Source organism: Lissotriton vulgaris, chromosome 3_1 (genome assembly GCF_964263255.1).
Source record: "Lissotriton vulgaris chromosome 3_1, aLisVul1.2, whole genome shotgun sequence".
Classification (NCBI taxonomy): Eukaryota; Metazoa; Chordata; class Amphibia; order Caudata; family Salamandridae; genus Lissotriton; species Lissotriton vulgaris.
This window is the reverse complement of record NC_141689.1, coordinates 215663052-215690714: the sequence shown is the minus strand read 5'-3', so window position 1 is coordinate 215690714 and position 27663 is coordinate 215663052.

Genomic DNA, 27663 nt, shown 5'->3' with positions numbered 1-27663 from the left:
CAGGTCCTTAATTGTGTAGAGGATTGTGTGCATGGGTCAGCACCTTGAATTATTGGCATCTCTTCGGAACAGGTAGCCAGTGGAGTTGCCTGTGGTGTGGTGTGATGTGGGTTCATCGGGCAGGTCGAGGATGAGTCTGGCTGTAGCGTTCTGTATGGTTCGAAGTCTCTGTAGGAGGTGTGTGGCGATTCCTACGTAGAGAGCATTGCTATAATCCAGGTGGCTGGTGATGAGGGCCTGTGCCATGGTACATCTCATGTGCAGGGTTAGCTACTTGTTATGTTATGTTATGTTATTAAATTTTGTATAGCGCACAGATGCCGCAGCCAAGAGGCGTCCCGGCGCTTTTGGAGATAAAAGACACAACACAACAATGATGACCAGAACACAGAGCTATACAGAGGAGAATAAATGGGTTTTTAATTGTTTCCTGAACTGAAACAAATCGTGGATGGAACGAAGTGAAGCAGGCAAAGAGTTCCATAGTGTAGCCGCCATCACCGAGAAAGAGCGTCCACCCATTCTGGACTTTTTAAAACGAGGAACAATGGCCAGGTTAGACCCTGCAGACCGAAGAGCTCTTGAGGGAACATAGTGGAGGATGGTCTGGGTGAGAATAGGAGGGGAGGCCAAATTGAGAATTTTAAAAGTAAGGCACAAAGCCTTAAACTTGATTCTTTGGCCTACTGGGAGCCAGTGAAGGTCACAGATAGTGCTGCGAGCCGAAACAAATTTGGGGAGGCCGACCAGCATCCTGGCCGCCGAATTTTGTACCCGCTGAAGACGGGCAAGCTCAGCTTGATTAACACCCAGAAACAGGGAGCTGGCGTAGTCCAATCTGGTCAGCACCAGAGCTTGGACTATGATCTGCCTGGTGTCCGCGTCAAAAAATTTAAAAATAGGCCGTAGGCTTTGTAGAGCGCCGAAACAAGTTCCCGCAACACTTTTGATGTGGGGAATAAAAGACAATTGATCGTCAAGCCATACGCCCAGATTTCTGACTTCGGCTACAGGAGTAGGAACAGGGCCCAATTCAGAAGGCCACCATTGGTCTCCCCAGAGCTCGCTGTCTCTACCGAAAAGAATGACCTCCGTCTTGGTGGCATTGAGTTGTAAGCGATTGTTCGCCATCCAGCCGGCGACAGCTTTGAGGGCTGCCTGAAAGGTGGGGGCGTTCATGTTGGAATCGCCATTGAGTGACACCGCCAATTGTGTGTCATCGGCGTATGACACTATTGTAAGACCAAAACTGGCAGCTACCTGCGCCAGCGGTGCAACATACAAATTAAAAAGGGTGGGGCTGAGGGCCGAACCCTGTGGAACTCCCTGCAGAATGGGGCGTGGGGCAGAGATGTAGGGAGGAGTAGAAACTTTAAAGGTTCGACCCGTAAGAAATGATCGAAACCATTCAAGTGCTTGTTCTCCAACTCCTGCCTCCACGAGGCGGTGTAAAAGGATGTGGTGGGAGACCGTGTCGAATGCGGCACTTAGATCCAATAGGATCAGTGCCGCCGTCTGACCTTGGTCAAGTATTTTCCTGATGTGTTCCACCACCGCCAAGAGAGCGGTCTCGGTACTATGACCGGCTCGAAACCCATTCTGGGAGTTGTCCAGTATGTTTGCTTCTTGCAGGTGGAGGGATAAGATCCTATTGGCGTGAGCTTCAGCTAATTTAGCCATCCAAGGAAGGAGGGAAATAGGTCGGTAATGCTCTGATTTGGAAGGGTCAAGAGACGTTTTTTTTAGGATTGGTATAATAGTGGCCTGCTTCCAAGCAGTGGGAACACTACCAGTTCTGAAGGAAAGATCAATTAAGCTCTGCATCGCCGGATAACAGCAATCGGCGAAATCACGAAATTGCATGGGTCTCATAGGGTCCTCCGGAGAACCTGATTTAACTTTAACCGTCAGATTTAGGAACTCCTCTTGGGTAGGACCTGGAATGGCTAATAGGGGTTTAGAGACCGGAGGGGCACTATTAATTTCACTGACAAAAGGCATAGCAAACGACCTGTATATGGCCTCCACTTTTTCGACGAAAAACGAGGCCAGATCTTCGCAGTGTGTCATAGAGGCAATGAACGTGGAGGCAGTTCTTTTGTTGGTGAGGTCCTTACATACCCTAAAAATGGTCTTGGTAGGGTTAGTACTGTTTTTTATTTCTTGTGAGTAAATAGCAGCCCTGGCTGAACATATGGCCCTATGATACATCCTGATGCAAGATCTATAGGCTGCTTTAAGATCAGTATCATAGTTTCTGCGCCAAGCGCGTTCTGCTTTTTTACAAGATGCTTTCAGTACCCTAAGGGATTCATCATACCAGGGACTGGGGGAGCCAGATTTAACCTTGCTCCACCTAGCTGGTATGAGGGTATCCAAAGATTGCTCAAGCCATTTGCAAAAGTCGTCATAGCCACGGGAAACTTCCTCAGGAGGTTGAGGATGGTGCTGCAGCAACAGATGGTGAAAGTGCTCTAAGTTCAAGTTTCTCCAAGGACGCTTAAGAGTCTTAGGCAAGTTGTTATTGGCTAAAGGGATGTCAATAGCAATATGCGTTTCGATCAGATAGTGATCAGTCCAGGCCATAGGCTTGGGCTGGAGCACTTCAATATTAGAGGAGATGTTTGTCAGAAAAGGATCCAACAGGTGTCTACCGATGTGAGTCGGGAATTCAACCAGTTGGACTAAATGAAATGCCTCAAGATCAGAAAGCAAGCTTTGGACTGGGTTGGAAAGTGGTGCTTCCATATGGAGGTTCAGATCACCAATAACCGTAAAATTATTGGTTTTCAAAACTAAAGAAGAGACCACATCCGGAAGGCTGACACGAAAAGGTCCATCAGGACCTGGGGGCCTATAGATTAAAAGTCCCGCGAAGGTGAAATGGGGACTTACAGTGATGTTGAAGTGCACAATCTCACATCCAGCTATAGTAGTGGGAGACCAGGCACACGAATAGCAAGTTTTTAACGCGACTGCAATGCCGCCACCTCTACCATTACGATGGGATGAGTGCATGGTATAGCCAACTGGGAGGGCTAAGTTAATCACAGCCATAGAATTATCATGAAGCCACGTTTCGGTGAAAAAGAAAATATCTGGATTTTCATCATTAATCAGTGAAAACATTTCTTGCGAGTGGCAGGCCAATGACCTTACATTCAAAAGAAATATTTTAAGAGGCGAACTAATATCAGAGCCCCGTACAGTACCAGTGATGCGAGCTCTAGGGGGTTTAGGTTGAAAACGCAGGATGGGTTGTGGTGCCGGGAGACTAAAGGAACAAATAGGGCACTGATAAGATCTTCTGTAGCATATGTAAGGTGAGGAAGTAGGAGTAGGAAACAACATTGAGCTGTGATTTCATGGTGAGCTTGTTCTCAGTAATTATTCCGATGTTCCTGGTGTGGTCGACGGGTATGGGAGAGGGTCTCAGGTCTGAGGGCCACTAGGAGTCGTTCCTGGGGTTGATGTTGTTGCTGAAGATCAATACTTCTGTCATGTCCGTGTTCAGCTTCAGGAAGTTGTTCTTCATCCAGTCATGCTTGACATGCATCTGTGAAAGTTTCTTCTGATGGTGGTCATAAGTGAGGGAGAGGATAAGTTGGGGGCTTTTAGCATAGGATTTTAGGTTCAAGCCATGACATCTCACTATGTTGGCCAGTGGGGTCATGTGTGCGTTGAAAAGCTGATGGCTGAGGGTTGAGCCCTGGGGGACACCGCTGGCAATACTCTTGGGTTCGGAGGTAAAAGATGACAGGTGGACCCTCTGTGTCCTACCAGTGAGGAAGGAGGCACTCCATCTGAGTGTGTCCTCTGAGATGCTGATGTGGTGGAGTCTTTCAATCAGCATGCAGTAGGATATGGTGGTGAAGGCTGCAGAGAGGTCAAAGAGGATCAGAGCTGCTGTTTCTCCATGGTTGAGGAAGGTTAGGATGCCATTGGTGGCTGCGATAGGGGTTGTCTTGATGAGGTGATTGCTGCGGAAGCCAGATTGGAACCTTTCGAGGAACTGGTTCTGCTCCATGTGTGTCATGAGTTGATCATGTTTTCCGGTAACTTGGCTGGGAATGGGAGCCAAGGATATTGACCATAGTTTTTTGAGTTCTCTGGGGTCAGTGGGGGGTTTTCTGACTTCTGCATATCTCCAGGCATTGGGAAAGGTTGCAGTGCTGATTGAGGTGTTGAGCAGGGTGGCGAGTTCCTGCCCGATCCTTTGATTTCCAAGGTTGAAGATGTGGTGCTGGCATGGGTCTGTGGGAGCTCCTGACTGAATTGATTTGATGATGAATGTTGGTTCCTCGGTGAAGAACTGGTTCCAGGTGGTCAGTCTGTGGCTCATGTCAATTGCAGTGAGTTTGTATCGGTGGAGTAAGTCCATGGGTGTAGGTTGGGATTTGAAGTTTCTGTATATGGCGGTCTTGTCACAGGAGAAGTTGGCAAGGTTGTCGCATAGCTCTTGTGAGGGTGGTATGTTGTCTTTGCTAGCAGCCGGGTTGGAGAAATCTTTAACGATATTGAAAATCTCCTTGCTGTTATTGCCGCTGGTTGTGATGCATGCAGCTAGAGCTGTCTTCTTTCTTGCCCTCAGCAGGTGGTGGTAGAGTTTGCGGGAGGCCTTGAAGGCTTTCCTAATTGGGGGGAGCTTTCTGGCGCACCAGCTCCTCTCCAGGTTGTTTGCTGTCACGGTGTACTGTTCTGAGTTCTTGGGTGTACCAGGCACAGAGCATTCACAATTACCCTAAGAGGCAATGTGTAAAGTATTTGTGCTACACTTCAAACAGTAACACAGTGAAAACACCACATAAAACTTCACACCACTTTAGAACAAGCATTGGCATAGCCAATGGGTCTTGCCTTTGGGGCCTTATAAGTATTTAGTTATGCAGCATGATATCCTGGGTGCAACAACACCAACTGTTGCATGGCTAAACACTTATAAGGTCTCAGAGGCGAGACCTATTGGCTATACCAATGCTTGTCTGTAATGAATTCCATCAATGCAGCAATCGTTTGTCATATTCAGAGAAGACTAAACATTATTCAGCTGGGATGCTCCGGATAGGTCCATGCTTTGTTTACTTAAGAAAAACAGGTTTTCATGTTTTATTTCCCATGTGGTGGAGCTGGAACTAGAGGTGTTGGGAGAGCTCCTGTAGCTCCAGCATGCTCGTACTGAAGGGCTTTGTTTGCTGATTTACACGTTGCTCTCTGAAATTGAGGGCTGGAGAAAGGAGAGTAAGGGAGGAGCAGGCGTCTGCCAAGGAGGAGAAAGCTTTCGGAGGGAGATCTAGTGAACGGCTAAGGAAGCAAAATGGAAAAGAAGCTAACAGAGAAGACGTAAAGAGACTCAAAGGAGAGAACGAGGAAGGAGGAGGGAGATGTCAGAATGTAAAAGATGCGGTATGGAGAAGGGATGAGGAGGAGATGTAGGATGGAGATAGTAATTGAGGAAAAAAATTGGTTAAACTGGAGATGTAGCAACAGTGGCAACCTGGCTAAAATGAAGAACAAAAGGACTCAGCAAAAGGAAAAGAAGGGAAATCAAAATAGGGATAAAAGTGAGATTGTGCTGCGGAAACAAAGCACAGAGCAGCAGGGTGTCAAAAAGAGAAGGTAGAGAAATTAAGGATGGGACTTGATGGAATGATAAAAAAAAGGTGACAGCACACGACCTGGGAGAAATGAAGGAAAATTAAGTAAGATGGATATGGGCATGTAACGAGAAAGAGAGAGTGAAAGTACGGATGATGTGGAGGAGACAGTGGAAATCGGAAAGGAACCGAACACAGAGGAGATGGCCTGGAGCTTCAGTATAGGCAGAGAGAGGAATGACGAGGACACAAGGGCAGCTTGGGAAGGACTACTGCTGATTACTTTCAAGTGCCCCCTTCCACTGCCAAGTAAACTTCCCTCTGGACAGAAAGTGCCGAGGGGGAGCATGAAACAGAAGACAGGTATAGTGACTAAGCAAAGGGCAGGGCGACAAACAAAGGGAGCCAAAGAGAAGGAGCAACAAGACCAGTGACTGCAAGACGCGCTCTGTGATGGGGAGGGAGAGGGGCATTGAAGCACGAGCAAGACAGAGAGGTGGAGCAAGGCGCCAATGCTTGGGAGCGCGAGAGGAAAGCCAAATGGCACCTCTGCTCGTAACTGTGCCGTAACGGCATGCTCGATGCCACACAAAAAGCTGTGGTTGGTTTTAAAGCCCACTCACTAAATGTCTCGCCAGCCTGGATCAGACGAGACCCAAAAATAGAGAATAATGTTATAAATATTACAAGAACAAAATGACAGCGTTCCAATAAGTAGAAGTCGAAATATGAATTTTAGAAGAATAAACTGTAAATTAGAGCTCAGAAGCAATAAGCGCTTAACTGGGATATTTGGTAGCACCGAACCAGGGCAAAATCAAGAGTTCAGGCTGAGCAAAATGGAGCGCAGGCCAGACACAGCGACCCAATTAGGCCCGCTGAACAAGTACCTCGAACCGGGTTATGTTGAAATCAAAAAAGATGCAAGGTGCAGCAGAAGAAATGCGTTGGTGTCTAGCCATGCTGTGGGCAAGATGCATCGATTTTCGCCATGCTACAGAGGCGATGCACACGTTCCAAGTGCAATGCACTGATTCAGAATGCAATGCGCTGTTATTGCTCTTCCAGCAGAGGATGTGTCTATTTTGAGTGCATAATGCTGGTTCAGAGTGTGCTGCGCCGGCTCCACTCCACGCTAAGATGAGTATGCACCAATTGCGGCTTCAAAACCCACTTCCAGGCAACCATGGCTCTGTTGAAACCACTTGGCAGGGAAAGGATTGCAGCAAAGTCCAGGTGTTGTAGTAAGATGAGTTGAAGTCTTTGATGTCCCTGTGTCAGGTCCAGGTGTCCTCAGGATCGTACGATGCTAAATGGGTTCCACCTCTCGACACCCCCTGGGTCTGAATGATCACAGACACACAGAAGTGGTTAAGCGAGGGATATCAGGAAGGGTAGGAAGGGAACTGCGGGGAGAGGAAGCTGAAACGAGAACAAGGCACTATGAGTCAAGCACACACTTTAGAGACATTATACCCAGATATAGTGCACAATGTACTTCCCCACTAGCTAGAGATATTCGTATGCTTATTACCTGTAGGGAGGGAAAAGGTCGGCTTTGCCTGGCAATCAGATTGTAGAACATATATCACAGATCTAGAATACAAGAATCTATATGTTATCTTTCGAATCAACTGTACATGACCTAATAACAATCTATTGTAACATACACGTACCAACTGTAACAACATCAATGGCTTCAACAGAGGGCAAATGGGAAATAGCCTGCCAGGCGAAGCTCATTAAACCCCTGTTGTAGGAAAATCCACAAAATAGAAAATAATCGTTAGTCTCAGATACCACAAAGTAATAGACCTCCGGGTTAACTTCAACTGGTGGGTTTTACTGTGAGCGGTTTAAGCTGGATACTCCAACATAGGAATACTTGACCATACATATACTTGAGCCCAAAGAAAAAGAACGCTGAATACTTCTTCAGTTTAACTTGTATGGCCTAGCTGTCCAAAATAAGCACTTCCCATGTACTCAAAGAACCTCCGTAAAATATAAACAAAGTATCTTCTACTTCCTGTAGCAATACTTAAGTCAATACCCCACTGGTCCCGAGGGCATCGGAAAATAGTGTCACAGATTCGGAGGTAATGCTTAAGAAACACAGAAATTCAGTCTGAGGTTCGGATCCGGGCAGTAGTACCACCCAAGTCAATATCGCTCTCCAGACGGGAAAGCCCAGCTAGAATTCCGCCAGCTAGAAGTCACAGAACAGAACCTCCTCGGAAACTCTAGAATGGAGCCTCAGCCGAGGGCTCCACTTAACACACTCAATAGCTCCGTTACAGCGAGCAGAATGCTCAAACGGAGCGCTCAAGGAACCAGATACTTGAATGCCAAAGCCTCACACAAAGGATACGCTGGAACGTGAGGAACGAATCCTACCGTGCCTTCGATCAGCTTACAGAATCAACGGCAAGGCGCTGTCGTCCCCCGCTCCGTATTGAAGCTTCCGCGTGTGACGTCATCGGACTGAGGCGTCGCGCGCAGTACCAAGGATCATGGGAACTGTAGTTTCCACCTGTAAGAGAACGTCTCAAGGCAGTGTTCGAGGCTGCCCACCTCCGTGGGACATGACACCCTGAGACCTAAAACAGGGGGCAAGTCAGCAAGCCCTTGGAGTCACTCTGGGTTCACGTGATGCAGGTACAATCCTTCTCATGCAGGCAGGAGAATAGCAGGAAGCAGGGTAGCCTAGCAAGGCAATAGCACAGTGTTGGACTTGGTCCTTTTTGCAGGGTCATCCCTAAACTTGTTGCCTTCCTCTTAGCCTTTTGTTCTAACATGGTGTTGGTGGTTTGAGGACTCTGGGCACTTTAGCACTGGTTAGCAGTGCAGAGTGCATGTGCTCTCTGCCCTCCATAGGCTAACCTTGGGGCCCCCCCCTTAGGGTATAACTCCTAAATAAAACAAAATAAGTATGGCATGTTTGGTATGTGTGGAATGGAAATGATAAATGCTGCACAATGGTGTGCGCAGATTTATTTTTACTATTTTAGGAATGCCACTTTTAGAAGTTGACCTTTCTGTGTGCTGCGTACCTGCCTGCATGTCTGTTTCTAGAAGTGACCAAGGTTGATGAGGCGTGGGTGGCTCCAGGGAGGACAGGGTCAGGCAGGGTCAGGCTGAATGGGAGATCTGCAATTGGAGTAGTGGGAGGAGTGATATCCTGTCCCTGAATAGGTCTGTGCCTGCCCTGTGCATTGCTAGCTCTGCCCCCTACAAACACCACTCCCAGTGCCAGTTGGGACTGGAACTTCCAGGACCCTTCCAGAAGCTTCTGCCCCCTTCTAGACGCAGGGTAGAAAGGTGTATAAATACAGGGGCTGTGACCCCATGTGGTTGTTGTGCTGTTGCTGACTTGGAGGGGACACTCTGCCAGGAGGAACAGCCGCAGGACCCTGCGTGCTGGCCCTGTGCCCAACTTTGTCCCTCTGCCTTTCTACTGGACCAGGAAGAGACTTTTGCTGGAGTGAAGACTGCTGCACCAGGAGGATTGCCACCTTGCTGATTTAAGACAGTTTCAAGAATGGCTACCTGGTTTTGGCTGAGCTGCTCTACTGCCTGCTGATCTTTGGCCAGCCTGAGCCCTCAGACTGTGCCCCAGGAGAAGAGGAGCACTATCTTTTTATTCCTGGAGCGCTATATTTTACCCAGGACTTTTCCTGCCTTTTTATGAGAAGAGTACTGGTGGCTCGCGGTGCGCTGCTACCTGGAGCTTACTGCTGTGAGGGAATCCCGGCGTGAGGGATTCCCCCGGTGCTGTTTATAGAGCGGGAGCTCACCCCGCATAATTATGCTCTCTAAACGGGTGCCCACCCGCATGTTACAGAGAAGAGCGGGTGCCCAGCCTGCTTATAGTGTGTCCTAGCGGGTGCTCACCCCGCAATTGCTTTTACTTGTAAGGGGGTGCCCACCCCGCACTTTGTCGCTAGAAAATCATTGCTACTGGCCCAGGAATCTAAGTGCGCTGCATGCTTGGGACTTAAGGGACATGCTGTGTATGCTGATTTCGTAGGAATCCGTGCAGAAGTAAGGAGACATGCCCGAGAGCGGGAGGGGCTGCCTCGCTCCTCACCTGTGCGGCGCCAGCTTAACTTGAAGGCCCCAGAGTGAGAGAAGCCTTGCATCAGCGCCCGCAACCACTTCCCCAGGGAACGCTTCGGTGCTCCGTTGACCTAATTCACACAGCTGCACCTCTGCAGGAGCGGGCAGCTGCGACGTTGTGGGAAACAGTTTTTAGCTCAGGTGAGTCGGGGCTCTCCAGGGTCCGTAGTGCCACCTGCTAATTCACACAGCTTCACCGCCAGTGGGCAGCAGCTGCAACGTGGGCAACATTTCTTTTAATTTGAGAGTCCCTAAGAGGAGGAGTCTCCTCCCATTTGCATGAGAAGTGCCATTGTCTCTTGGGCTGCACAGCGGCGCCGCAGTTTGCCCGCCACTGCAACGTTTTTCTTTTGGGCTCAACTATTTCCAGAGTCCCAGGGTGGGGCTAACGTTGGTCTCAGCTGCACCGCCGGAGCGGGCAGCTGCAACGTTTGGGGCAAAGTCTATTTGGAGAGTCCCAGAGTGGGGTTCACATCTGCCCTTGGTGGTAATGCTATCTGCATGGGGCACTTACGCTGATGACTTGGTCGTTTCCCTCTCTCAATAATGCCATGATGTCTGCATAATGAGTTTATGCCTAATGTTTTTCCACTGAGGTTCGCATTGCTGATTTTAGGCCCAATGGAACTTATGCTTATATGACGCACAGAGGGTACCTATGTCTAAGGTGTTGCCTAATATCATGTTTTGGTGGTCTAGGCTTACGTCTGATCTTAGGTGGTTATGCTTAATGCGATGGCCATACGATTATGCCTAATGTCATACTATGATGCTTGGGGTAGGCCTGATCTAAATGTGATGTTTGCTAAGTTCAGTATTTTACCAGTAGCTACTGCCTGTTATTACTGGTTGGGTGCAGTTACTGTTTGTACTTGTGATGGTTCTGGCAGCGACACGATTGGCGCTGCCTTTTACATAGTCCCCTGTAAATTGTGACCTGGTTGGTGCCTGTTGGCACCGTTTATATATATATATCTGTGATTGTACTCGAAGATGTTTTTATAATGCAAACGCTATTTTTATATAACCTTGTGTGGAGTCTCTTTTGTAGTGTGCCTAATGTGTCGCCGCGGTGTGTGTGTGTTGCGCAAACGCTTTACACATTGCCTCTAGGATAAGCCTGACTGCTCGTGCCAAGCTACCAAGGGGGTGAGCAGGGGTTATCCTCAAGGTGTAGCTCCCTCGCCCTGACTAGAAGAGGGGTTCCTGCCTGGCTCTGGCGAATGCCCTAGCCTACCGGGAAACCCCGTTTCTAACACACAGCAAGGCAAGAGTCCAACAAAGCAGCCGTCCAGCAAACTGGCAGTCCTTTCAGCAGCACAGCAGGTCTTCTTCCTGGAATAGTGATCACATGTCCAGAAGTGTACTAAAGTAATGGTATCAGAGGTCTAGTACTTATACCCAGCTGTGCCATTGAAGTGGGGAAACTTCAAAGAAAGCTTTGCAGTGCATAGAGGTCCTCACTTCCTGCATGTGGGTATGCGTTCCTTTGTGTGACCCATGACACAGCCTATTTAGATGTAAGTGTGATGCTCTGCCCAGCTCCACTCACCTATCTCCCGGGATGGCCGATCAAGACACACCTAAGCTCCCTTTGTGTGTGGCTGTCTAGAGGGAATACACAAAGCACAACTGTCACGCAACCCAGACTGAACAGTGACAGGCAGCAGACACCAAATGGCTAAAGTAAGTAAATGCCATACTTTAATTTAAAATCCAACTTCACCTTAAGTTGTGATTTTAAATTGTGAATCCAGTGATTCCAAACGTATCCTATTTGAGAGATAAGTCTGGCAGTAATGAAAACCGAAATTGGTAGTTTTTACTATCAAGACATGTACAACTTAAAAGTACATGTTGTGCTTTTTAAATACAGCCTGAGTCATATAGGGCCTACATTAGGGGTGAAACATGTTTTAAAAGGGAAGTTTTAGGCCTGGCAAGAAGTTAATTGTGATCTTATGGACTACTGCAAGATGTTTCAAAGCATAATGAATATGCATCACGAACTGTTAGCACCTCATTTATATAACAAGTGTTTGTGTGTAACTCTCGGTGATTTCTTTTTGTATATGTTGTTCATGTTTTAGTTGATGTTGGTTTTTGCTTTGCAAAGGATTGTGGAACATGAAGTAGCGAGTAATTGGTAGAATGCACAGGGTGGAAAGGCGTGGACTAAAGGACTGCTGATCTGAGATTGGGTTCAGCTGATAGTGAGGCAATCTACGTCACAGGTGCGACATGGCTCTGAATAGACATGAACGGCACTTGAAAGCAGGTAACCTTGAGCTGACGACAATGGGGAGGATTTTTAGTTGATTCTTAGAGCGAGGGCATGTAGGTATGAGGTCATGATAGACAACTGGGAGTATAAATATTGTTTTTTATAAACTCAGGACACGCTAAATTAACTGGGGATGTGTAATGTTTATGGAAACGCGGGTATAATTTTGGCAGGTTTAACAACGAGGTTGGAGAGGGGGAGGTTACCGCGTTTAGTAAACTTTTCACTTCGGCAGAAGGGGAGTGTGGGTTAATCAGTATGTGAATTATTTTTTCATTTAAAAGGGCAGACAATGCAGGTTGTGTTCATAATGCTAGGTTTGATAAGCATGTCGTAGTTGAAAAACGGAGAACTAACATAGGTTTCATTTTATTGAAACAGCTTCCCCTGACGAAGAGCAAGACAAAATGCTCGAAATGCATTGGGAATAAGTCAAATGCTGCTATTCATGAATTAAATGTCCTTACGCAATTTAACAAGAGGCCTGGATGGGCACAATTATTTTGTGTGAAGCTTAATGGACATTTGGACTGCTTTAATTTGATTAATCAAGTCAAGCTGGATTACTTATAAACATTTCAAAATAAAATGGATTAACAGTTGAAAAACTTGAAGCGCGATTTTCTGATGCTGTGCGAATGGGTTTGTAACATAGTTATGCTGCAATTTTTTTTTAAGAAGTCAATCTTGCCAGGTCGAAATGACAGTGGTGTAACTGCACACACAGGTTCTGCAATGGCAGGTCTGAGACATGATTAGAGGGCTGTTTAAGTGGGTGCCACTAGCACTGCTGCAATCCCACTGGTAGCATTTAATTTACAGACCCTGGGCACATGTAGTGCACTTTACTAGGGAGTTATAAGTAGAAGTTGTAATGTTTATTTTGGAAATTGTATTCCATAAAACATACAATCATTTGTTAAACATTTCTAATCTAGTGGCAAAATAGGCAATCATAGTGTACAAAATAGCAAGGAGTACAGTGTCATGAAGTAGCTGTGGCAACCATTAAGACAATATTATGCTGAGTAGGATGCTAGTTCAATTTGTATAATTCATGCATGCTAGAAGATTGTTTTTTCTTCTTTGAAATCAAGTGGAGGGGCGTGGCTAAGATGGCGGAGTAAGCGGATGCATTTTGCTCGAGCTCCGCTCCAGCCGGCCTACAGCATTGAATAATGCAGCCCCCAGCATCCGGATCTCCTGTCGGAAGCTTCACGGCAGGACAGCACCTAGGGCTGTGAGCAGCGGGGTGCCTTGTTAGCCCAGAAACATGGCACTAGGAGACCGCCGGCCTTCCCGAGGTTCTGGCGTAGTGAGCGGGGAGATGTTGAGCCTGCTGCGTGGTCCGTCAGAGGCCTTCTGGCAAAGCGGACTCCCACCACTTTTGCTGTGATGCCCCTGGAGGGCACCTCCAAACAATCGCCGCTGTGGGAATCAGGTGATCCCCCGTTACTGCACCTTGCCACCGATGCCTACTGGCAGGTGACGCACCCTGACTGAACTCGGGGCCTACATCATGGCCTGTGCCGGCCACGGAAATCACGCGAGCCCATGGGCTCTTTGGGATCCAATCCGGCCCTGTGAGGTGAGCAGGGCTTTCCCTGCAACACTCCAGCACGAGTGAGAGCCCTGCATTTGGATAGCAGCCTACTTGGGGCCTGGGAAGTGAGGCTGAGCCCAGGAGCTCCGATGACAGTGTTGAACAGTGCAACTGGGGATGATTTGGCGGACCCCCCAATGGTATGAACGTAGCGGCTGAGGGTGTGTCCGCTTGGTCACAAGTAGACTGGAGGAGCCATTTCGGTCCTATCTGCAGGTGAGGCCTACTGTGAGGGGAGGGTACCCGAGCCTTTCCCTCTCTACTGATTCTCACTGGGTTTCTTCATAGCTGGTTTGGCCCGGGACATTGCTACGCCGCGGTGGCTGCTGATACTGAGGTCCGCCCTGGTGGGTCTATATCTTGGAGATACCTGCGGGCACAGAGTGCCGGTCCCAGCGACGGTGCCCCATGGGGCCTGCTCTCCACCACCTCTAGAGTGTGGGTTTCCCCTGGGAGCCCCACTGGACCTGTTAGCCCTTACCACCATACATAGAGATAAGCGGAGTTGGGCCTATCTGAAGTGTGGTGTGGCGCGGGGGACTCCTGGTCACAGCAGAGACACCCTGCCACCCCACCAGCAACTGTCTAGCTCCAACGCTTCCCCTTTCTAGAGGACCCGCACACCGTCTGGTTTGATCGGCCTCCTACTCTCACAATGGCGGCGGCCAAAAATAAAAAAGACAGACCCGTCTGGGATCTCCTGCTGAGGTCTACAGGGGACGCCTGTGGCTCTGGTGTGGTGCCCATGGGGGAGGGCCCTGACAGCGCAGTTATGAGGGAGTTCCTGAAGGCCTTATTCGCTTCCCAAAAAGAGGATATCTTGGCCATCAAGACGGACCTGCAGGTGGATCTCCGGAAAGTACGGGGAGGTGTGGATGCTGTGGGGGAATGGGTGGCCCCACTGGAGGACACCGCGACAGCCGGGGATGAAGAAATTGCAGCGCTTCAGCAAGAAGTCTCACGTTGCGGGACCAGCACATAGATCTTCAATCACATTCCGAGGACCTGGAGAACAGATCACAAAGGTACAATATCCACATTTGTGCAGTTCCAACGGTGACAGAAGGGGCAGACCTTGAGGGGGTATGTACAGGACTTCTTCCGCGCAGTCCTGGGCACCGCAGCGGAGCCCTCCGTCAAGATTGACCATTGCCACCATGTTGGTCCACCTCGTCAGCCGAATTGCCCTCCAGCTGACATCTTAATTTACATCCACAACTACACAGTGAAAGAGGAGATCCTTAAAGCGGCTCACGCTTGTCAACCTCTACACTTCAGGAACAACTCCCCTCAGCTGTTCCAGGATTTGGTGGCTAGTATGCTCCAGAAGAGAAGAGATTTCGTCCCATCACTAACCACTTATGCTCGAAAAATATCTCATATGCCTGGGGCCACCCATTTCGCCTCATCTTTCGGCATGCAGGGTACTGAACTTGTCTATCGATGACCTGCCCTCCAATTCGGAAGAATTAGAGCATGGAACGCAGAGGCCTCCTATGCGCGGCCCCAGGGGTGGCCGAGATCTGGAATGCCTTCACTCGAACACAGCCACAATCATCGAGGATTGGTCTGCTGTTCTTCGAACCCTGGCAGGAAAGCAAAAGACACATTTGATGGATGAAATGCAGAACAAATCAAAATATTCACCCCAGTCAAGAGATCTTGGTTGAATCCATCATTCTTTTGCTCACCATGCCACCCCAGTTTAAACCTGGCCATGTGCAAGTCAGTCTTGACCCTGTGCCTCATGGGGACAGTCCAGCCCAAATTGCCAAGCCAGGTCCTACCTGGACCACAAACAAGTATCCTAGGACCAGTTTTAGGGGTTTCACCCCTCATCAGCCCGGATAGCTTGAATCCAGAGGCACAGTGAGCCGGGGACCCACCTCTGAGCATACCCGGCGCACTTAGGCCGAGAAGGTAAAAGACACACAATTGAAGGGGAATCCTTGTACACTGACGATTGAGGGTAACAACCTTCTTGGGCCGGTCTGTCCTCGGTGGGTCTGGCGAGGGCAGAGAGATTTTTCACAGAGATGATCCTCATGCTTTTGGTTGTCCCCTTTGCCTTTTGCCCAGCATTTTTTGATGGACTTGGTATATTTCTGTATCTTGTTATGGGTTATTTTGTTTTGTTTGGGTTGGGTGGGTCCTCTCTCTGGTGAGCTTACTTTCCAGGTTTCCTTGGCCAAGGCTCCTCTGACTACACATGCACATGCGCCCCTTAGGGGAATAGTTCCCCAAAGCTGGTTACAAAGCATTAGCCATGGCGCTGTGTGGTTCTTCTCCAACTGATGGCAGTCCAATTGGTTAGGCTCAATGTCAGAGGTCCTAACAACCCAACTAAAAGGAAGGCAGTGCTGTCATTGCTTGAACATATGAAAGAGGATGTGTGCCTACTCCAAGAAACTCACCTCCTTCATAGCGACACACACCACATGCAGCACAGAGGGTTTCCTTTGCAGTTTTAGTCCTCGGGGAAAAATAAGAAGGTGGACATCCTGCTTTCCAAACACTTTGGAGGTTCAGTAGTAGGTATAGTAGCGGAGATTAAAGGGCACCTCCTCACACTGCCACTTCGCAAAGGCTCCTCAAACATTACTATTGCCTCACTACACTCCCCCAATGAGCACCAAGAGAAATTTCTGCTGAATGCCCTGGCTGAGGTTCTTCACACACCTGATTCCCTAGCGGTGGTGGGGGGGATTTAAATTTGGTTATGGATGCAGGGACGGACTGCTCTTGACCAAGATCAGGTGGCGCTAGTGCCATATTGGGGAACAGAAAGAGGTGGCTTCAGCGTTGCCTGGTGTTGCTTACACCCCGACAAATGGGATTACTCCTTCTATTCTGCTTCCCATAACTTGTACGCCTGCTAGAACGACTTCCGGTGTCACTCAAGTGATGTGGGCTTGTACCCAGGCCTCTACCATAGAGGCCCGCTCCCTATCAGACCATGCTCCTAAGACTCTGTCTTTGCACCTCCCTCTTGTGCCAACGTCCCCATCACACTGGCATTTACCAGACTCCCTCCTGCAGTCTCCGCAGGTGGTAGAGGATCTCCAACGTACACTAACTGACTATTTAGCAATCAATGACGATGGCTCAACGCCTTTGGCCTCCATCTGGGAGGCACTTAAACTAGTTGCAACGGGGGCTCTCATTGCTAAAGCGGCTAACGATAACAAAGACAGGTGGGCTAAGAGACAGGACTTCGGAGGCCAGGTTAAGGAACTTGAGGCCATACACAAATGCACGGGTGCCCCTCGTGTATTGCGCCAGTTACAAAAGGGGCGGCTTCAGCTGAAGCGGCTGGACCTTGACAGGGTGGAATATGCAGTGTTGCTGCTGAAACATAAATACTACGTGGGGCTAATAAGGGCGGTCGCATGCTGTCATCTGTAGTCAGCAGCAGGCTCAGGCGTTGAAAGCGGTGCGGAGGCCCAGGGATCGGAAGTCACGGAAGACTTTGATATTCGGCAGTCTTTCGGGCCTTCTACGCGGACCTCTATGCCGCCGAGTCCCCTACTCTTGCGGAGCCTCATGAGTACTTGCGTGGCGCAGCGGTTACTCCTCTCGTGTCCCCTGAAGCAGACGGCTTGGAGGCTCCTATTCAGATTGAAGAGGTGGTTTCTGCCATTGCCCGCCTGAAGCCCCTGAAAACACTAGGACCAGATAGTTTTAATGCCCTTTTCTATAAGACTTACTGTGTGGAACTGGCCCCACTGCTCCCCCGATTATTCAATTCATTAGCTGGCACAGGCACCCACGCGGCTTCCATACTCCAGGCGACGATCTCTGTCATCCCCAAACGAGGGAAGGAGCCGGTGTTCTGCATCTCTTACCGGCTGAACTCCCTGCTGCATATAGATGCAAAGTTATTCTCGAGCATCCTGGCCCATAGATTCAACCCTGTCATGCCCGGCTTGATTAATCAGCCTTTTTACCGTGTAGGCAGTGTGGGAACAACACCAAACGGTTATGCCACCTGATTGACAAAGTGCACCGGTCAAAGGCGGAAGCTCTACTGCTGGCAGTCGATGCTGAGAAGGCCTTTGACCGTGTACACTGGCCGTATTTGTTTGCTACACTGGAGCATTTCGGCGTGGGGCCTAAGTTTTGCAAGTGGGTGGCTAACATTTACAGTGCCGCTACTGTGGCGGTCAGGGTCAATGGTATACTTTCTGGGGACTTTGCGGTGGAGAGTGGCACCAGACAAGAATGTCCTCTCTCCCCACTGCTCTTCGCCTTATATATGGAGCCCCTTGCTCAACGGCTCTGGGACAATCCACAGGAGCAGGGTGTCCCTTTTGGAGCGGACCCGGACTTAGTCAGCCTCTACCCTGATGATGTCATCTTTTATGACATTTTCTTGACTACTATGCCGGCCATAGTAACAGCGCTTCAGGCCTTGAGTCTGGGTTCTGGCTTTAAAATGATCTTGCAGAAATCACAAGTCCTGAAACTTACCGCGAAGCACACTACTGTGGACGCACTGCAAGCTCAATTTGATTTTGACTGGGTGACAGGGGCATTACATACCCAGGGTTGGTCCAAAACAGCAGTCTGGACAAGACAGCAGGAGTGAACTATAGTACTCTACTCTCACGCATCCGGAAAGACCTCACCCAATGGTGGCGTCTAACCCTGTCATGGCTTGGGAGACTGGCAGCAGTAAAAATGAATGTTCTACCCCGGGCCCTATACCTTTTCCAAACCCTCCCTCTCTTGCCCCTGCTGAGGACGCTCTCGCACATCCAAATGGAGAATGAGCGTTTCATTTGGGACCCGGTCTCACCCAGACTGCAAAAAAATCTGTTACAACAGCCTAAGAAAGAGGTTGGTTTGGCTTTACCTAACTTCACCCACTATTTCCAGGACTCACTGTTGCCTTATCTTGTAGAATGGAACCGTCCTATGACAGAAAAGCACTGGATATTTATGGATCAGACAGTGACCGATCGGCATATCTGGAGGGAGGTTTGGCTGCCTCGATCTGTGTGCTCCTGGGGACTCTATTCCTCACCAGTCACCCGCCCCACTATGATAGTTTGGGATAGGGTGTCTAAATGGGAAAATCTCACCACTTTCCCCTCCCCATGTCTCCAATTTTTTCAAACACCGACTTCACTCCTGGGATGGACAAAGGCAGAGGCACACGGTGGGTGTAAGCATTTAGGGCAACTGTTCGATCTGTAGAGTCGTATTCCCTTTGAGTAGCTGCAGGAGGATTATGGCCTAGTGGATTCGGACCTTTTTCTCTACACACAAATTTTGCACTGGATACTGTGACGGCCTCTGCTGACATGGCTGTGGGAGCGCTGGCACCCTTCAGGACTTGCTGTGGAACTGCCCAAAGCTTACAAGGTACTGAGAGAAAATCCTCGACGAAATTGATAGGGCCTTTGGCCCACATGCATCATTGTGACATTTTGCACTTCCTAATTTGCGAAAAATAAGGAATCGCAAATTAAGAAGTGCAAAATGCTATGCATCATTATTTTCGGTATTCATTTGTGATTCGGTAAAAATCGCAATTTTTACCGAATCCCAAATGAATACCGAATTCTTAAGTTAATTTTCGCAATTCCCATTGATTCCTATGGGCCAAAAGGCCCATAGGAGTCAATGGGAATTGCGAGTGGCACTTTGAAAATTTCATGGGTGCAGGGGGGGGGTCCAAAGGACCCCCCCATGCACCCCTGAAATGTATTTTTCGCATCATGTTTCACACACACATGTCCTAGGGACATGTATGTGTGAAACATGAATGTTGAAAAAAAAACATTTTAAGCATTTTAAACACTTTTTCCAAATTTACCGAGTGGTTCAACCACTCGGTAAATTTGGCACCCTAATTGCGAATTTACAGTTTTAAATTTAATGATGCATTGCTTTTAAGAAATCGCACATCTGCGACTTCTTAAAAGCACCCGCAATTTTAGAACTCGCAAACATGTTACGAATTCTAAAATTGCTTCATGCATCCCAAAAAGCACTTTTGCATTCGCAAACGGCCGATTTTAAGGAATCGCACCGTTTGCGAATACAAAAATGCTTGATGCATGTGGGCCTTAGGATTTGGATGTTAGAGATCTTGGCCCACATGCATCAATGTGTCATTTTGCATTTCTTAATTTGCGAAAAATAAGGAATCGCAAATTAAGAAGTGCAAAATGCTATGCATCATTTTTTTCGGTATTTCTTTGTGATTCGGTAAAAATCGCAATTTTTACCGAATCCCAAAGAAATACCGAATTCTTAAGTTAATTTTCGCAATTCCCATTGATTCCTATGGGCCAAAAGGCCCATAGGAGTCAATGCAAATTGCGAGTGGCACTTAGAAAATTTCATGGGTGCAGGGGGGGGTCCAAAGGACCCCCCCATGCACCCCTGAAATGTATTTTTCGCATCATGTTGCACACACACATGTCCTAAGGACATGTGTGTCCGTAACATGAATGTTGAAAAAAAAGCATTTTCAACATTTTAAACACTTTTTCCAAATTTACCGAGTGGTTCAACCACTCGGTAAATTTGGAACCCTAATTGCGAATTTCCACTTGTCAAAGTAATGATGCATTGCTTTTAAGAAGTCGCACATCTGCGACTTCTTAAAAGCACCCGCAATTTTAGAACTCGCAACAATGTTACAAATTCTAAAATTGCTTCATGCATCCCAAAAAGCACTTTTGCATTCGCAAACGGCCGATTTTAAGTAATCGCACCGTTTGCGACTGCAAAAATGCTTGATGCATGTGGGCCTTTGACACTGCCATTCTGAGATTCACCGCCTATACTACCTTAGAGCTGCCCAACGCCCCGACCTTCCCCTTGTGCTCAGTCAAGGGCAGGCAGATCGCCCTGGATTTGAATGCTGCGCTTTGGGTCCTACTAGCAGGCTGGAAGACAAACAGGATCCCAGACCACTTTCAATGGCTGCACCAATTGTGGTCCCCCCTGGGTATGGAGTGCTTGTCTACGGCTACACTTGGGGACAAATTCGAATATTCCAAGGTCTGGGCCCCCTTCAGCTCCATCTTATCCTCGGAGTTCCGAGAACTATCATGGGCTGCCTATTTAGGGCTTCTGAAGCTGATTCCTGAGAGTCGGGAGGGAGGCTAGCGGATGTGGCCCCTGACGACCTCACTTGATATCCAGGGAACTAGCAACTCTCATTTAGGGCCATATGTATGAAGCAAATTCGCATTCGCGTTTGCAAATGCGAATTTGCTAAATGGAATGTATCAAAGAAAAGCTGGTGCAAAACAAGGGATCGCAAAATTTGGGATTCCTTATTTTGCAATTGCATTTAAGGAATCGCAAATTTTGCGATTCCTTAAATGCAATGTATGAAGCCAAAAAAAATGCAAATTGTCCTTAAGGAATCGCAAATTACCACCAACTTCAAGTTGGTGGTATTTTGCGAATTCCTTGAAAAATGCAAATTTTAGCATTTGTCAAAGTGCCATGTGACGCACATACATGCCCTTTGGGCATGTATGTGCGCCACATGTGCACCCATGCTTATTTCAGGGGTGCAACAGGGTGTCCTTTGGACACCCCTGCACCCTTGAAATTATTCTCAATTTGCGATTCTCAAATTGCAATCGCAAATTGAGAAGTACTTCACATTCATTCCTATGGGCCTCCTGGCCCATAAAAAATGAATGGGAAATTATTCCTTAATTGCGATTCGCAATTTGCTAATCGCAATTAAGGAATACTAAGGATTCTCAAAAAAAATTGCGATTTTCTACATACATCCCAATTTGGGATTCTGAAATAGCGATTTCTAAAAAATCGCTATTTCAGAAGCGCAAATCTGGATGATGATACATATGGCCCTTAGGATCATATATGACAATCTGCCTGTACTTCTGGCTCACCGGGAGAGAGGAGAGGTGGGGGTGGTGGAGGGTACAGGGCTTTATTGGTTGGGAAATTTGGTCTGCTTTTTTTCCCTTTTTTTGTTCCCTAAAAAGCAGACGTACTTGCCCCAAGTGGGCCTTAGTGTGTCCTTATTGCATTATTAGGTATACGCATGAGTTGCACAGTATCTTTCTGTTGCTCTCCTCTTATAGTACTGAGACTGTCTAATGTTATACTTTGTCGAACGTGGCCGGCCCAACGCGGGTCGCAGGTGGCATGCTGTGTTAATTACGTGCTTTGTTCGCTTATGATTCATTAGCCCTGTTTCCTTCCTTTTTGCTATGATGCAGCCGGCTCAGTGGGTTGTAGGCAACGATGCACTGTATTTTCATGCTATGTGTTCTGATAATAAAAACCGATTTAATTCTAAAATCAAGTGAACGGATTAAAATAGTTCATACCACGTGCTAACCAGTAAGTTGTGCAAAAGTAGGCAATTCTTTAGAAAAGCTGGCCAGTGTAAAACAGATTCTATGTTTAAAATGAGCAGGGGTAATACTAATAACCACTCAACAACTCATTTTTGTCAGGCTATAATGTCGATATGGAGGTTAAAAACTAAAAAAGGTTCAGAGATAAGCTATAGCAACCACCTAGCTAATCTAGTGCACGCTAAAGTGCTGGTGCAAAGGATGCAATTCGTACATAATGCGCAATTAATCACTATTCTTAAAAGTTAGATCAAAAAGTTAAAAACGTTAAAGAGGTGCACCCCCAGTGTTGTCAGCTACATTGTGCAAGGTAGGCTGTTCTTTTCGCTAAACTAGCAGGAAGAGAAGAAACTGCTATACTTAATATAATATCAAATGATTGCCAGTCAAACAGCTCATCATGGCTTAAAATTTGCAATCTTTTTCTTTACTTAACAACCCTACAGCAAATAAATATTTGTCTAAGGTAACCAAAGTGTGAGTAGATGTATCTCTCTTCAAACACCCTTAGAAATTTGTGGTGGGGTCTAATGCCTATCTGATTACAGAATGGGCAAATTAATTTTGTTATGGGCTTAGTGTAGGCATGGCGAGAGATGTCAAAGAAAGGCTTCTTATAGGGGGCTGTCTTTGTCGAAACTGGTCCGTCAGTCTCCATAGAGTGGGAGTTTGAAGGAGACTAGCTAGAGTAAGCTCCAAATGAAGAGATACTAACTGTTTCTTTGACTCTGTGTTTAGTGTACTTAGGTCCGACCAGACATTTTGAAGATCCATCCTTAAAAGCCAGATATGGACATGTCTGAACCACGGAAAAGTGAGGTCTACTCCAACAGAATTGAAATCCCCCGAGAATTTTGTTTCTACTATACTGTTGTTCTGTATATGTTCTCGATTGATTTGTTTGTTTAAAATAAATAAGAATTCAATTTTAAATATCATGTTTCTTTTAGCAGTGTGCTAGGTTGCAAGGTCATATAACTTGCAATTTCACATACTTTTTTGCAAACTTTGCAAAGTAAAATGTTTGTAATGTTTAAACATGCTATATAAAATGGCAGCTCTACAGCTCATTTTGGCATTACTCTTACAACAGAGCAAGGAAGAGTCAAGGCACACAAGTCCCGCACTTGTCAATAATAGGTGATTATAGTTGGAAAATTATTATCTAAAACATGGTGCAAAAAAACAGAGACCTGACCTAACTACCTCTCAGGCCATATGTATCAAGCTAATTAGCATTCGCAAAGGCCGAAATTCTGCGAATTTTGGCCTTTGCGACTGCTAATTAGCTAAATGGTATGTATGTAACATGTTTGATGCAAAATAAGGAATCGCAAAATTAGCTATTCCTTATTTTGCGATTGCACTTAAGGAATCACAAATTTTGCGATTCCTTAAATGCAATGTATCACAGAAAAAATATTCCAAATATGCCATTAAGGATTCGCAAATTACCACCAACTTCTAGTTGGTGGTAAGTTGCGAATTCTTTTGAAAAAGCTTTTTTTTAAAAAACCAAGGGGCAGATTTATGTTAACTGGCGCATCCCCAGGGATGCGCCAGTTAACATGCGCCACAGTGCGCCACAGCTCCGCCAGCCATGGTGCGCCGCATTTATAATGCTCCAACACAGCGAGAAGATTTCATATATACATTAATAAAATTTCAAAAAACGAACGGTAACAAAGAGAGCAGCGTGCTTCTATAAGAGTGCCGGAAAAGAAGAAAAAAGAAGTGATTTTGAAAGAAAGGGTGTAAGCCTCAACAGAATAGTGACATAGGGTTATTTACAAAATTGAAAGAACAGTGCTGTACAAAAATCAGCAAAAATTATGTACTAAGGCCACTAATTGCTTTGTTTCTCTTTTAGCATTTATACATTCTTTAACTGGCATGTATAATGTTTAGACAAGGCAGTGGTCCTATTTTTTGGAGTTAAGCGTCGACGTTTCGACCCGTCTGGTGGTACTGGGGTGACTGGGGACCTCGACCTGCGGGTCTTCCTCAGGACGTGTGTGACACAGAACTTCGTACCGTGGTTAATAAAGCTGTGAGCCTACAATGAAATTAAGGCAATATTCAGGTGGGTGCATGGAATAGGTACTAAAGAAGAGGTACATCGACCTCGACTGCTTCCTTACCCAAATTTTCTTTATGGGATGATCAAGAACCTCCTACATCTGCATGGTCACAGTTCCACTTCTACAGTGCCTAGGGAGGAGTTGATGTATTAAGTGTCAATACCTCATTAGATTGGGTATCTGTGAAATTAATTTCTCAAGTATCATTTACAAAGGCTTACCGAATTCATGGTCTTTGGCCTTCCACAAAATTATTCAGGTGATGATATCAAAGGTAACATACAGGACTTAATCTGTTACTGTAAGGGAACATACAATGATTGTATTTACTATGATATCAATCAGTATTTTCGGTCTATTTATATGGAGGATAAAGGGTGGTTCATACCTTTCTGTGTTCGTGTACAGACATCATAGTGAATATAGATGAAGCTCAATTTATGCGCCAGAAATTCCTGCAAGAACATGCAGAAATTGAATGTTACCTTGGTTATATTTTTAATATTTGTTAAAGAAGTGGGTACAGCGTGTTTGTAAGTAAACGGATGAAACACGATCTATTATTTACCTTTTGGAACGCCGGCTCTCACTTAGAATTGTTCGCGATAGTCGAAAAAGTCCCACCCGGTAATTCAGGGCGCTGCATGAAAAACATAGATGAAATCACATCATAGTCGGATGTGATGGTATGCAGCCTAGCAGACACTGATAGGGTTTTTTTTGGGGGGGGGTTTATAGGGAAGGTAGGATATCTTACCGGGAGTATCGGTTTCCTGGCGGCGACTGTTCAAGTCAGGGGGCCTCGTAACGCGGCTACGTCATACGGACGTTTTGAGCGTTCGAAAATCAGTCGACATAGAGAGGGGACTCTGTAGAGTTCTCTGTTAACGCGTGGACATTGTATAGGTTGGTCGACATAAAGAAGGGACTCAGTGTAGTTCTCAGTAGACCCATGGTCATTGCATTGGTAATACAGTATACCAAAGATTGGTCACGAAGGACATGAGCAAAAGTTGAATGCTATATGGGCGCCTATTAAACGGATCATCTGTTGTTTAGCACTGCTACTTGTTTGCTGATTTCTTCATATTCTTTTAGCCCCCGCTTTATAGTGTCGAATAGATATATAAACCGACACTCACGGAGGCTCAATACATGGCTGAAGTCTCCTCCCCTGGGATTAGGTGTTACCTTTTCCAGGACACACCATTTGAGACTATCAGGTGTATGTTCAAATTTTGTGAAATGTTCAACAAGTGGTGCCCCCTGGGTCTTGCATTTGATTAACTGTGAGTACTGATTCATTGAGCCAATAATTGATTACGGGTTGGGCCATTGTTTTTGTTAACCGTGAGTGTCGGTTTATATATCTATTCGACACTATAAAGCGGGGGCTAAACGAATATGAAGAAATCAGCAAACAAGTAGCAGTGCTAAACAACAGATGATCCGTTTAATAGGCGCCCATATAGCATTCAACTTTTGCTCATGTCCTTCGTGACCAATCTTTGGTATACTGTATTACCAATGCAATGACCATGGGTCTACTGAGAACTACACTGAGTCCCTTCTTTATGTCGACCAACCTATACAATGTCCACGCGTTAACAGAGAACTCTACAGAGTCCCCTCTCTATGTCGACTGATTTTCGAACGCTCAAAACGTCCGTATGACGTAGCCGCGTTACGAGGCCCCCTGACTTGAACAGTCGCCGCCAGGAAACCGATACTCCCGGTAAGATATCCTACCTTCCCTATAAACCCCCCCCCCAAATAAACCCTATCAGTGTCTGCTAGGCTGCATACCATCGCATCCGACTCTGATGTGATTTCATCTATGTTTTTCATGCAGCGCCCTAAATTACCGGGTGGGACTTTTTCGACTATCGCGAACAATTCTAAGTGAGAGCCGGCGTTCCAAAAGGTAAATAATAGATCGCGTTTCATCCGTTTACTTACAAACACGCTGTACCCACTTCTTTAACAAATATTAAAAATATAACCAAGGTAACATTCAATTTCTGCATGTTCTTGCAGGAATTTCTGGCGCATAAATTGAGCTTCATCTATATTCACTATGATGTCTGTACACGAACACAGAAAGGTATGAACCACCCTTTATCCTCCATATAAATAGACCGAAAATACTGATTGATATCATAGTAAATACAATCATTGTATGTTCCCTTACAGTAACAGATTAAGTCCTGTATGTTACCTTTGATATCATCACCTGAATAATTTTGTGGAAGGCCAAAGACCATGAATTCGGTAAGCCTTTGTAAATGATACTTGAGAAATTAATTTCACAGATACCCAATCTAATGAGGTATTGACACTTAATACATCAACTCCTCCCTAGGCACTGTAGAAGTGGAACTGTGACCATGCAGATGTAGGAGGTTCTTGATCATCCCATAAAGAAAATTTGGGTAAGGAAGCAGTCGAGGTCGATGTACCTCTTCTTTAGTACCTATTCCATGCACCCACCTGAATATTGCCTTAATTTCATTGTAGGCTCACAGCTTTATTAACCACGGTACGAAGTTCTGTGTCACACACGTCCTGAGGAAGACCCGCAGGTCGAGGTCCCCAGTCACCCCAGTACCACCAGACGGGTCGAAACGTCGACGCTTAACTCCAAAAAATAGGACCACTGCCTTGTCTAAACATTATACATGCCAGTTAAAGAATGTATAAATGCTAAAAGAGAAACAAAGCAATTAGTGGCCTTAGTACATAATTTTTGCTGATTTTTGTACAGCACTGTTCTTTCAATTTTGTAAATAACCCTATGTCACTATTCTGTTGAGGCTTACACCCTTTCTTTCAAAATCACTTCTTTTTTCTTCTTTTCCGGCACTCTTATAGAAGCACGCTGCTCTCTTTGTTACCGTTCGTTTTTTGAAATTTTATTAATGTATATATGAAATCTTCTCGCTGTGTTGGAGCAATTCATAAAAACTCCTTTTTGAATAAATTAATTTTTCCAAGGTGGATGCTTTTGAAGTGGTTTGATAAAATCTACAAGAGGTGATTAATTGTAAACACCCATTCAGTTATAAAAAATGATTAACTGTGAGTACTGATTCATTGAGCCAATAATTGATTACGGGTTGGGCCATTGTTTTTGTTAATAATTTCGACTACCCAGGTCCAACAAACCGTTTTGGGTTACCCCATTTTCTATAATGGCATTTATAATGCGGCGCACCATGGTACAAAAACGGCACAGATGCGTGACGCATCTGTGCCGGAAATGTGGCGCATTGCTGGAGTTGCGTCGCAAGCGCGACGCAGCTCCAGCAAGGCTCGGGGGTGCCCCATTTTAACAATGCTGCGTCAAGACCTACGCCTGCTTCAAGCAGGCGCAGGCTTTTGACGCAGCATTGGCTTAAAAGTGACTGAGTGAAATCTCATAGATTTCACTCAGCCACTTTTGCGAGGCGCACCTGCCCTGGAACGCCCACCCTGCGCCGGAACGCCCACAAGCGGCGCAGGGCTTTACAACGTGACGCATCTGCCTAGATGCGTCACGTTGTAAATCGTTTGTAGGAATGCGCCACGTTTACGCCGCCTTGAGTAACGCAACAGCGGCGTAAACGTGGCGCAAGGGCCT